Genomic DNA, 12,680 nt, shown 5'->3' on the forward strand with positions numbered 1-12,680 from the left:
GAGAAGGAGACATAGAATTCAAAGCAGGCTTCAGGCTCTGAGGTGTCCGACACAGGGCTCGAACTCACCAACCCATGAGATCATTAGCTGAACCAAAGTTGGCCACTTAACTGACTGAACCACCCAGCTGCCCTATTTGAGATAACTTCTTAATGATGAAAAACCCATAGAGCAGCTTAGTAAATCTTCTAATAGAGAATAATACTTTTGCTCAAACCTATAACTCTGAGTTAGGGATTAACTTTAGATTTGGAATTAGTATATTTGTCTGTGTATTCCAAGTTAATATGTGTATGTGTATAATATTATGTACTTAAACGTAATATATAATAGTATCATGCTTACCACTACTGAAGATGCAAAAAGAGTCCAACATGGATCTTAACTCAATGTGGGGAAGGAAATGCTGTACAGACAATGATCACAAATTCACTGAGCACATAATCCATTTAGAAGTTCAGTGTAGCATTTTAAAAATATAAAATAGAGTGAAGATACAATATATTAGGATACCAGTTTATAGTTCTAAACAGGTGGAGAAAAATAAAAGAGATTGGGATTAGACAGAATAGATGGGTTTAATGGTGTACTGTTAGAATGGAACACAGCAGAAGGGAATCAAACATATTAGACCAGGATGAATGCTAAGGATAAGCACGTGTACACTGGATAACCCTGTTAAAAGTATTTCTTACTGAAAGTACCGGTCAAAACAATTTGGAAGCTACTATTGTGGGTAAAATAAGTAAACACAAATATTTATACTATAAATAAGAAAGTGTTAAATGTTTTAAAAAGTTGACATATAGAAATTCAGAGATGGGAAGAGATTTCTCACTTGGGGAAATGTGAAGATTATTCAAATAACTCTGTGCTATTTCTGTGACATAGAAAAGTCTGTTTCTTCAGAGAATGAAGGGAAGAAGGCAGGGGAATGGCTGGGATGAGATGGGAGGTGACTGCTCTGTGAATACTTTTCAAAAAGAGGTTGTTCCTATAAACATCAATAATAGTATAATATATAATTATATATCTAAAAATATATAATTGCATATATAACTAAATATATGTAACTTATATATAACAGTTTAATAAAAATATATTTTACATACATAAAATAAAGATCTATGATTTGATAAGCTTTTTGTATTTCTTTACATTTTAGGTCCACCTTAAAATAATAAGGCTAAAGCTAAAAATAACTATGACTTTTCCATTCCTAGTGTGTCAAAGAATATCATCTTGGGTACTTTCTGTTATCCAATCTGTGCAAAATATCACATGGTAGACATGTTTGTTGTTCCCACTTTACATGATGAAAATAAACTCCAAGAGGTGAGGGAATTAACGTCTTGGTCACGCATGTAGTTTATGAGTGACTGAGCACTGATCTGACGCCAGGCTGTATTACTACTGTGCTGCTGGTTTAGAAGAACCTTCATATTCTCCTACCTCTCAGAAAGCATAATGATATCTGACGAGAGGAAATTTCTCAGTAAATGCATGCAGATGCTTCATTATAATGAAGTGTCTTTCAGGAGTAAAGAAACTTTCAGATATGTAAGTGTTGCCTACACCATCTAAAGCATCTCACAGTAACTAAATAATTGATCCCTTTTCTTCTTTCCTTTTAGTAGGTTTTTCAAGTTGGTTCAAATCAACGTGAACTTTCTGGATCTGATCCGGTGATCCACAATGCACAATATAAGGAATAAAAGTTTACCCTCACTTTTCTCCAGATGGATTTCTGGATGTGAGTTTCATCTCTATTGGCATCAAATGTTAAAACCTGCAGTAATCACAATGCAGATGTGCAACAAGACAATTTTAGCTACAGCCTCGTGCAGAAAGTACAGCTTGACTGGTATGAAAAAAAGTTTGCAAGAAAAATATTGGGATGCCTGTCTATTTACATTTTAATGGGATACAGGTCCGGGGCTATATTTTCTATTATATGGAACTAGTTTCCTTGCAAAGCATTGTGAATACAGCTGACATTTTGCCTTAGTGGCTCTCAATCATTTAAATACAGCATTTGAGCTTACATAATCTTCCAACATATTTAATTTTGTTCTGAAGTTCACAAAATTAGCCCCTGGAGTATAAGTGCAACATGTAAATAAGTGTTTTACAAAATGCCATAAAGAAAGGATCGATGCCAATAAATGAGAGAGGACTTTAAGAATTTTTATAACTATTTACAGAGCAGTTGGTAAAGAGCAGCCTGATGGCAATCCAGCCTTCTCTCTTGCATTATGATCCCTGAATCTGGGGGAGATTTAATGATGTTTTGAATATTTTTTTTAATATACTCCACTCTACTTAGAGCCTTCATTTCTTCTTCAAAGTGATAGCCCTGTAAAATCCCCTTTCATCCAATGATGCTTCTCTTTATTGGCTAACATTTAAGAGTGTAAAAAGCAATTTATGTAATATGCATGTAAATTACTTCCCCACAACAGTTGAAGCCTCACTGTGTGCTCAGTATCACTTCCTCCACACATCTCCCAGATAAATTCGCAAGCCTGAATTATGTGCTTATCATTGCCTGAGTATCTTTATAATTTTCTTATCTATATTGCTTGGCATGTTTTAATATTATTTTGAAACAGTATAGTATTTTATACATACATATATTCCTATATATATAAAAATTTGTAGTTTGCTTTGTGTCTTTAAGCAATTAATTTCTAGGATTTGTCCATATTGAAACACATAGATGTAATTTACCTATTCTAATCAATGTATGATATATCATTGCAAGAATATTTCTGATATTATTGGGTTGTTCTCTTTTTTATATATAAATCTTTTTAATGTTTATTTATTTGTGAGAGAGAGAGAGAGAGACTGAGCATGAGTGGGGAAGGGGCAGAAAGAGAGGGAGACACAGAATCTGAAGCAGTCTCAAGGCTCTGAGCTGTCAATGCAAGCCCAACACGGGGCTCAAACCCACAAACCATGAGATCATGACTTGAGTTGTCTGACCCTTTATTTTTTCATATCTACCACACTACTTTTTTGGGTTTTTAAAATTTTTAAATTACTTTTTCTTTTTTTTTAAATAGTTTATTGTCAAGTTGGTTTCCATATAATACCCAGTGCTCATGTCCATAAATGCCCTCCTCTATGCCCATCACCCCTACCCCTCTCCTTCACCCCCATCAGCCCTCATTTTTTTCTCAGCATTCAAGAATCTCTCATGGTTTGCCTCCCTTCCTCTCCCCCACTATTTTTCCCCTTCTTCTCCCCCAAGTCTGACCCTTAACCTAACAAACCACCCAGATGCCCCTATGTTGTTCTCTTTTTGATGAGTAATGGCTTTGTTTCTACCTTTTAGTAATGCTAATGCACATTCTGTTGAACTTAAGTGAATAAGTAGAGTGGAATTGCCTTGCTGTTGATTTTAAGAATATAATAACGTACCAGTTGTTTAGATATTGTTACAATATCTAAAAGGTAAAATGCTGTTGTAACAGTCATGTTGAAGTAGCTTTGAAATTGATTAAATATGTAGTGCCTAGAAGAACTTTGAGCATAATTACCAAAAAAAAAAAAAAAAAAAAAAAGCCTAGATTGCCTTGACTAGCCTACTCAAGGGTTAGTAAAAGTATGGATGTTGACCAATAATGGTGAGGGATCAGAAGGAAATAATGATTGTAGTAGATAAAACCTATGTCATGTATGGATGTTAAAGGCACTTACAGTGATGGCTGAGATGGAAATGAGAAACACAGTAATCTATATTGTCTTAGAAAATACCTACATGTATCTTCCTCTCTCTCTCTCTGTTTCTTAGTTATCTGGGTATGGTGAATATAATGACAACATTCCCTCTAATAAAAGGGACACACACACACACAGATTTCCAGATATCTCTTCTGTAAAATTAAGAACATATTACATATACTTCTCTAAGTTAAAAGTTTAGGTTTTCTTTTAGGACATTTTATTAGCAATTAGAAGACATTAGGAAGGTTAACAAAAATAATAGCATCAATATTGTCAAAGTTAATAATAATATAGAGTTATGTTTCCATATAAAATATTATTTATTAAATGATACATTATTTATTGACGAGATGAAATTTTGTGGCCTTGTATTCCTTATATTCCAGTGGAGAAAGATGGAAAATAATAAAAATGTGTAGTGTAATAGATAAGTACTTTATAGAAAAATAAATTTAAAAATTGGAAAAGACAATGCAGTGGTTGATGGAGTTGTTTATAGCTGCATTATTAAATAGAATGGCTTTGACAGCTTTCACTGAAATATTAGCCTGGATGTTTTACATGAACAGGAAAGATGTATGAGCTCATGGAAGATATCCAGATTAATATTTACTCTTCTAAAAAGCATTTTCCAAAATGCATTGCAGAAGGCAATTTTTCCATATGTAGTCACTCAAGTCTGAGAAAATAGTGTGTGCAAAGATCTTGAGGCAGGAGCCATGCCTTACATATTTTAAAATCACCAAAAACCACTGTAGCTCGAAGACAGGGAGCAAAGGAGACAGTGGCAGAAAATGAGGTCTGAGAATTAAGGCAATGGGGCAAATCTTGAAGAACTTTTGAGGGATCGACATGACTGGCTTTGACTCTGGATAAGTTAAAAAAGTGCTAGACAATTTTGAGCAGAAGAGGGACATAGTATGACTCACATGATAACCTAGGATAAATGCAAGGGCAATGCAGGAACACAGAAACCGATACAAAGATCATTGTTTAATCTGCTTAAGAGTGGCTTGGGCAAAGGTGGTGATGATGGTGTAGGTGATGAGCCAGATTCCTTGCACATTTCAGTAAGATTCCTAATGATTATCATATGGCATAGGAGACAAAGAGAGAAATCCAGAACATCTTCAATGTCTTTGACCAGAGCCAAAGGGTGGAAATGAAGTCTACTGGGCTAAGAATGATTACATAAAATATAGGTTTAGGGAGAAAATTGGGATTTCTGTTCTGAACAACTTGTGTCCTTGACACCTAAGTGAGGATATCAAGGACACTAGAATTTAGCAAAGTGATCTAGACTAGAGTTTTTTAGTCCTTAAAAGGGCATTTTTCTAAAGTGCATTCCATGGTCTGCTAGTTCTGTAGCAGGTTAATATGTAATAAATACACAGCTTATATAATCAAAATTTCTGGGAAAGGTTGAGTTACTTTAGTATTTCTCAGAATCATTAATATGATAATGTCATTTTGATACATAAAAATGAAGATATGATATTCAGAATTTTTCAATTTTGTTCTACCTGGAAACTTTCTTTTCCAGGAAAATTTTTCGGGCTATTGTTTTGAAAGGAACATGTTCCAAAAAACTATGGCAAAAAACTGAATGAGCAGTAGTAACTTATTTTACTAGTGAGAATATCAAGTATCAGAGAATTTGAGTATTTGTTCAAGGTCATATAGCTGGAGTTCAAACTCAAATCAATTCTTTTCACTGTTTAATTGAATTCATGAAAAGGAAGGAAGAGTGGCAATATAGGTGCATGTGATTTTCACTCTACAGTTTGGGTGAAGCAGAGGAAGCCAAGCAAAATGCCCCTCAATGTGGTAAGAGATCCCCAGCAGAGAAAGCAGAAGGGCACAGTGTCAGCAAAGCAAGCCAGAACATACTGTTTGATTCCACTTAGTTCTGCCCGGAAGTATTTTAACTAATAATGGCTCCATAACTGAAAATAGTGTGAGGAATAGCTTGGGGCATACCTTGAAATTAGCATGGACAATTTTCCTCTAACATATATAACCCATATGGATTATGGGAAATTTTTCCTAGCTCAAGTTATTCTGTGTATCTTTAGCCACAGTCTCCTTGAGATGTGAATCAACAAGATATATTTTATCCAATTAGATAAGGATCAGATGGTGGCAGAATGGTGGGAAGTGATAAATATCCTTGCACAAAAAGGAATCAAATAATGAACCATTTGAAAGCAAGCTTTGAGGAAATTCCTGTGCAATAGTTTGAAACTGTGTTTAAGCATTATTCTCTGAAGTTTGGGTTGCTTCAAGAATTCAGTCTCAAATATGACCTGAGGTTCCACAGAAGTGAAAGGACATCATAGTGGGCTGCAAACAGAGCCCTCCAGTTGGCTCTTAATGTTGCTAACAACCAATTCCATAGACTGTAATTTTGAACTTAGAACTTCAGGCTTTGCTGGTAATGTACTTAGTGACTAAAGGTTACTAAAGTGTTATCCTTAATCTAAAATTTAACACACTACTATCATTTACTGACAGCTTTAATTCCATGTTCCACAAACAAGATTAGCTGCCATGCAATATTTGGTCAGGTGGCAAAACTGTATCTGTGCAGATACACATGCAAGTGACAGAAATATCAGAATATCTACCTTGCTGTTTAAGTTATAGGAAGCAATATCGTCAAAAAATTATAGAATACTACTGACAGACTATAGGAAAAGGAAGGAGAACTTAATTCCTGTAAAGCCACTGGTCTGAGACAAGGGTGAAAAGATTCCGTAGGCTTAAAGACAAACATCTCCTTCTGGAAACAAGAGATAACAGCCCTTAGGGAGTAATGGTTGTTTGTGTAAAATTAAATGCAACAATTTAAAGCCTGCTTGCACAAATATTTCTATTTTCCAGGAGCCATAACATAATGTCAACCACGCAGAAAGGTATCTAGGGATTGTCTTGTGCCCACCAAAAAGTAAAGACCAAAAAATAATGACCATGAGACTGAAGGACACCCCCTCATACTCAGCACCCTCACTCTTTACAAAAAGCATCTTCATAAGCCTTGAATGCTATCCCCTCAGGGAACAACATTCCTCTTTCTTGTGGGCTCCCTTGTATACAAGCTATTTCTAATAAACTCAACTATTCTCTTTCTCTCAAGTTCAGTGTTCATTTCTAGGACATTGACACTCAAGAGCCTCGTCCTGGGGGTCCAGTAATGCTATGTTTAGCCTCAAGTCTGTTTGGACCCCTCAGGACAGTTGGGGTAGCTCTTATATTCTCTAGCCATCTCTTTACTAATTCAGAAATTCACCTTACCTTCCAACTGTTTCCAGGCTCTCCTTCTTCTACTACAATGAAAAACTAAGGAATCTCTACTCTAAAAATAAACGCTCAAAATGGGCTTCTTGATTTCTGTGAGATGATGGATACTGACTCCTAAAGGTAAAGACAGGTGCTCTTAACACTGCAGTTAAGACTGAGAGTTTAGGGGGTGCCTGGGTGGCTCAGTCCATTCAACGTCTGACTTTGGCTCAAGTTCATGATCACAGCTTGTGGATTTGAGCCCCATGTCAGGCTCTGTGCTGACAGCTCAGAACCTGGAGACTGCTTCAGATTCTGAGTCTCCCTCTTCTCTCTGTCCCTCCCCTGCTCACACACTGTTTCTCTCTCACACAAATCAATAAACATTAAAAAAAAAAAAAAAAAAGAGTGGGAGTTTTGATGTCAGCAACACATGAGTTTAAATTTTGGCTTTATAATTTATTATCTGAGACTTTTAAGGGACGAGACAGTTACTTAACTCCTCCAAGTATCAAATTTCTGCTTTACAAATGCCAATATGAACAATTGCCTCATAAAGTTTTGGAGTTAAATTAAAGGAGAGAAATCATGTAAAGCATTTAGCACATTATACAGGAAGCAACTGGTATATGTCAGCTGAAGAAGAAATCTTGTTCTGCTGTGGTAAATCCTGAGATTCTTGTGCAGCTGTATTGTTCATTCTATCTACAGAGAATTTAAGCACCTAAATGTATTAAATAAACTCACTCAAAGTTCTACGAAAATGACCTCATCTCTGCCTCAGATATTTCCCATTCTTGCACCAAAACTCACGTGGTTCTGATGCTCCTAGGGAAAGGGTGACTAATAGACATTTGTCTCCATAGTTTTTGACAAAATTAGGTTCCTACAGCTCCACCAACAGGCTGCGCAGGCTGAAGGGAGAGGCTATACCTTATTGCATCTGTGTCCATTGCAAAGCCATAAGCTACCATCACAAATTTCAATAGAACTTTCCTTTCCGAAAGACAAATAGCAAAGAGGTAGAAAGCAGTGGAAAGAAAATTATGCTTATGAGGATGATAAAATAAATGGAAGTTGATTTGGTGTGTTAAAGAATCAGAGTCAAAAGTTAATTTTAATAACTTTTGAAAAGAAAATCTGTGTTAATGGAGAAATTTACACATCACCTCTATAAATTTTGTTTGATGCCTGATAAGTCCTAAGAACCAGATGGTGCTTAGCTTTTAGAGATGAGCAGGTATGAATATGTGAGATTAGCTGGATCTTACAAAGGCTATAATGAAGCAGAAACAGAAAGGGTGTGATAAAGAAAATATGAGAGAAAATAATTTATAATTAATTATAGAGACTATTCAATTTTTAAAATTTCGAAAAATTTCACAAACATTTCTTCTTTCACTTTGTGTACTTAAGTGAAATGATAACATGCTTTATTAATAAGGTGAGAATTGCTATTATGACTTCTATGCACATTTAATCAGAGAAAAATGCTTATATAATAAAAAGTTTTCATTGAAACTTAGTTTGTGTTATTTTCTAGGGACTGTATCAATTAAGAGAAATCCATGCAAGAGCATTTAATTAATATAAACCAATGTAAGAACTGAGAGGTTGAAAAATCATTCCTAAAACTTGAAATATGTAACTAAATAGTTTGTCACTGAGACTTAGCTGAATCCTTTCTGATTCACACACACTCCCACTACAACCTCAGCATTGATCTAATAAACATTTCAGTTGAAACAAATCACAAATCATTGGTATTATTAAATTACTGGGGGTGAAAACCTAGCAAGCTAATTTATTGAATTATGTCAGGCCTTAAACATCTCTTTATCAGGTTACTATTGAATAAAGTAGATGGTGTACATACTATACATCAGGAGACAGCCAGTGGCCTTCAAACAGGTAAGATATCAATCTTCTCATTTTACAAAGACACAGGAAAGGCCCAAAAAGAATAATAGGTTCAAACCCTCCAGCCTATGTAGCTTGAATCTAAGTAGTATTACTAGCTACTTTGATTAGCTTAATCAAAGAGATTTCTCAAAGCATGGCGGCATGAGGTCAAAGAACTAAATAGACACAGATAAAATAAAATAATAATGTGTAAAATTTCTTTTACTCTCTAATTTTTATTCTCAACTCTTATAGAATCAAAACAATGAAAGGGAAATAGGACTGTGACAGGTTTTATGCGTCATAGTCAGGAATTGCTTGATGTTAGAAGAGAATTCCGTCTCTTAAGTTGTGTGCCCTTTTTTATTTACTGACATTTTGCTGCAGAGAAATAAAAGCCAATATCAATACTGAGCATGTCTGCCCACCACTGCGAATGCATATTGTTTCCTTAGAGCAAGTACTTCTTAAACAGCATGGAATTGGGGATGCTATCGCCCATCCTTGATTGGATGAGATGTTCCTTCACACAGAGGAAACACATTTAAATGTGAGACAAAACGCTTATCTAAATATAATTTAAAAGCATCAATGGATCATACTTATGATATTCTTCAGTTAAATCTAATATTGAGATTGAATAAGGTAATCCAAGAAAACTACTCAGAACTGTGCTTGATACCTGGTAAGTACTCAGTAATTATTGGTTATTAGTATTCATTTCATTATAATCTAGTTTAGAGGTTTGCCAGACTGTAAAGAATAAAGGCAGAATATAATTGAGGCCCAATAAATTCCAAGGTAACCTGCACATCAAATGACACTCTAAATTCTCCCGTAACCTATGATACATTTTAACCTTCTATGTTTTTCACCACTCCCCCTCTTCCCACCCAACACATACACACACACACACACACACACACACACACACACACACACCCTATAGTTTCAAGATTGAAGCGAAATTCTTAATTTGCAGTGATCTGGTAGTATGAAGTTTGTAATTTTTATTTAATAATTATGTACTGTAAAGAGTTAAACACTATCTTTAAACAAGCCTATATTACAGAAAAATTTTAGTTCTACTTTCAGAGGAGAAGTCACCCAAATCCCTGGGCAGGTCCAAGTGGCTCTCTGTATATCTGTAACAGACGTTTTTCCTCTTATTTTAAAGATTTCTTCAAAGAAATGGATATTTTTTTTCTAAGAGGGTATTTCTAGATAGGACAAACGTTTGAGTTGTTTTTTTTAATGGAGGTGAAAGAACGTCTTTAGAGTTAAGAATTATGCAAGTATTCTAATGACTGTTATTTTCAGCAGTATCATTCACATTTTATATGTATCAATTCAGACACAGGTGCAAACATTAGCTTCTCAATTATTAACAATCAGCGTTCTTCAAGTCCCATTTCTTTAAAGAATTTTCAAAATGGAAAAGAAAGAAGTAAAGGGAAATAATAATTTTCTTTTGTTATACAAGTAATTCTAGGATAATAAAATACAAGATAAAATAATTATTACTAATAAAATTATCAGTGAGAAAAGCCTTATAAAACCCTAAGCCATTTTATAATGGAGTACCACACCAGTTCACTGTGGTTCAAACCCTTCAGACTTAGAGGCAACATGATTACTTCTACTGGAGTTCATTGAAAAACACAGCTCTCAGGTTTAGTTTTTTTTTTTTTTTTGTGATAGCCCCAAATTAAACAAATTATGACTTTTACTCAACTAAAAAGAACTTCTAAGTGGCTGTTTTCTTGTGTTTACCTATAAAGTTTTCTGAAACCATATCTTATTCTGTAGGTACTTAGCAGCACATTTCTGTGTTCTGAATTATCAGGTGCTGTTTCAGTTTTGTCAATGCAAAAGGAAAGGAAACATCTTTTATTGGGCACTGTGGGGCCAAGCAAAGCATTAAACACCATCCTGTTAATATCTAATTCTCACAATACCTTTGCAAGGCAAGAACTTCGACCCTTTTAACATGCAAAAAAACTGAGTTAGAGAGTTTCTCAAGATTATTCCATGGTCTTATAGATTCCAGAGTTCTGATGTTTTTAATAATACTACAAGCAACACATGAGATCATGAAATAGCACAGAGTTTTACAACTTAAGATTCAAGCTTCTTAGTCTTTGATATATTACAACTAACTAATAAGCCTTTTTATCTCGGCCTTATAGCACCATAAATCACATTCTCTTTGTTTAAAATTGGGGATGTTTTTTGTAATCATTATTTTAGAATATATATCTTAACTCTTATTGATATATTATATGTGTGCAAGTTAGGTCAGCACACACATACATGATCCACAGGGCAACCACTATCCATTTCTCAATTAAAATCCAATGTTTTGCCAATCAGCATGATGAATGCTCAAAAATGAGTTTTTATCAGTAAAGATAGCATTCTGTTTATGGCATGATGAATGTTAGAGACGGGATAAGACTGTAAAACTAAACGTATGCAGGTTATTTTGCATGAGCTGAAAAATGCTTTAAGTGTTGTTTTTTTTTTTTTTTTACAAAAATAGTTTAAGAATCCAGTGAAGACTCTTGGCTTTCCTCTCAGATATGGATCACAAGCTTTCATCCTTGAACTGTCTTGGTGACCAGTCATGGAAGATTTCTTGATGCCAGATGTCAACTGTAAGGCACAGAACCTTGCCTATGGAAATTTTCTATATCTGCCCTGAGTAAACTTTTTAGTAAGGTGGGTCTATCACAAAAAAACAAAGTACAGGAACTTTACCAACAGCTTGCTAGTAAATGTTTGTTTCATAACCATCTGTTTGAGGAGGGAGATTTGGTGTTAGGCCTTGCATTTTAAACCAGGAGCATGGAAGTGGGAGCATAGCTAACCCTTATTCATCTCGAGAATTTTTGGAAGCTAGTATTTATCTCAAAAAAAAAAAAAAAAAACCCACTTCAGAGAGGCACAGGTCAGATTGCCTTAGGACAGTTAGCAACAGTTTGTGCAAGTGACCCAGGGGATACTTTGAATATACACAGAAGCTGAAATCCAACTAAGTCTTTTGGATTTAGGAAGAAATCTAAGTGGGATTTTGTTTCTAGGGCATATAGCACCACTAAATTTACATATTTAACTATGTAAATAGTTTTAAAAATAGTTAAACTATGTAAATAGTCTTTTCAAGCCCTTTGTGTGAGTTTTTTTTTAAATTGATGTTTAAAAAAATAAATAAGAAATTGATGTAGTTTACACACAATGTTACATTAGTTTCAGGTGTCAAACCCTTAGTTTTTAATGGCATTCTATTATTGACATTTTTCCCATTTATACAGACATACTTCATAAGGCAATTTATTGACAAAAGGGTTCTTTATCAATCCTACTTCCTTACAGCAGAGCTAGAGTTTTCTAATTATGACAACATGAAGAGGGAAAACACCTGCACTGTCAATGCTGAACAGCAGCAGCTCTCAGTAAGTGAAAAAAAAGAGCTTTCAGATACTTTAAATATTTGAGGGATTAAGTGAAAGTTTGCCACTGATGTCTCCTTGAGTAGTCCTTTGGGAAGCTCAGGAGAGAGTCTAGCTATGTGTAATGTAATAAATGGAATTTTAAGAAAAAGAAGAAAAGAGGTATTTATTGTACAATGAATTTTAACAGCTGTTTATAGCCCCCAAAGTAGGTTTAATAAGTGGTGATAGAAATACTAAGAGATCTCTCCATTATATCCTATAGGCTCAGTTATGGATTCATAAAGACATTAAAAAATGCATTAGCATTAAGTT

At 34.7% G+C, this 12,680-nt stretch overlaps 1 pseudogene; it reads left to right on the top strand.

Annotated features, from left to right (window-relative positions):
* Window positions 1–12,368, top strand: part of LOC120223696 — a 98,991-nt pseudogene extending 86,623 nt beyond the window's left edge.
* The last annotated feature ends 312 nt before the right edge of the window (window positions 12,369–12,680 follow it).

Source organism: Hyaena hyaena, unplaced genomic scaffold, assembly GCF_003009895.1.
Source record: "Hyaena hyaena isolate Hyena2069 unplaced genomic scaffold, ASM300989v1 scaffold_1029, whole genome shotgun sequence".
Classification (NCBI taxonomy): domain Eukaryota; kingdom Metazoa; phylum Chordata; class Mammalia; order Carnivora; family Hyaenidae; genus Hyaena; species Hyaena hyaena.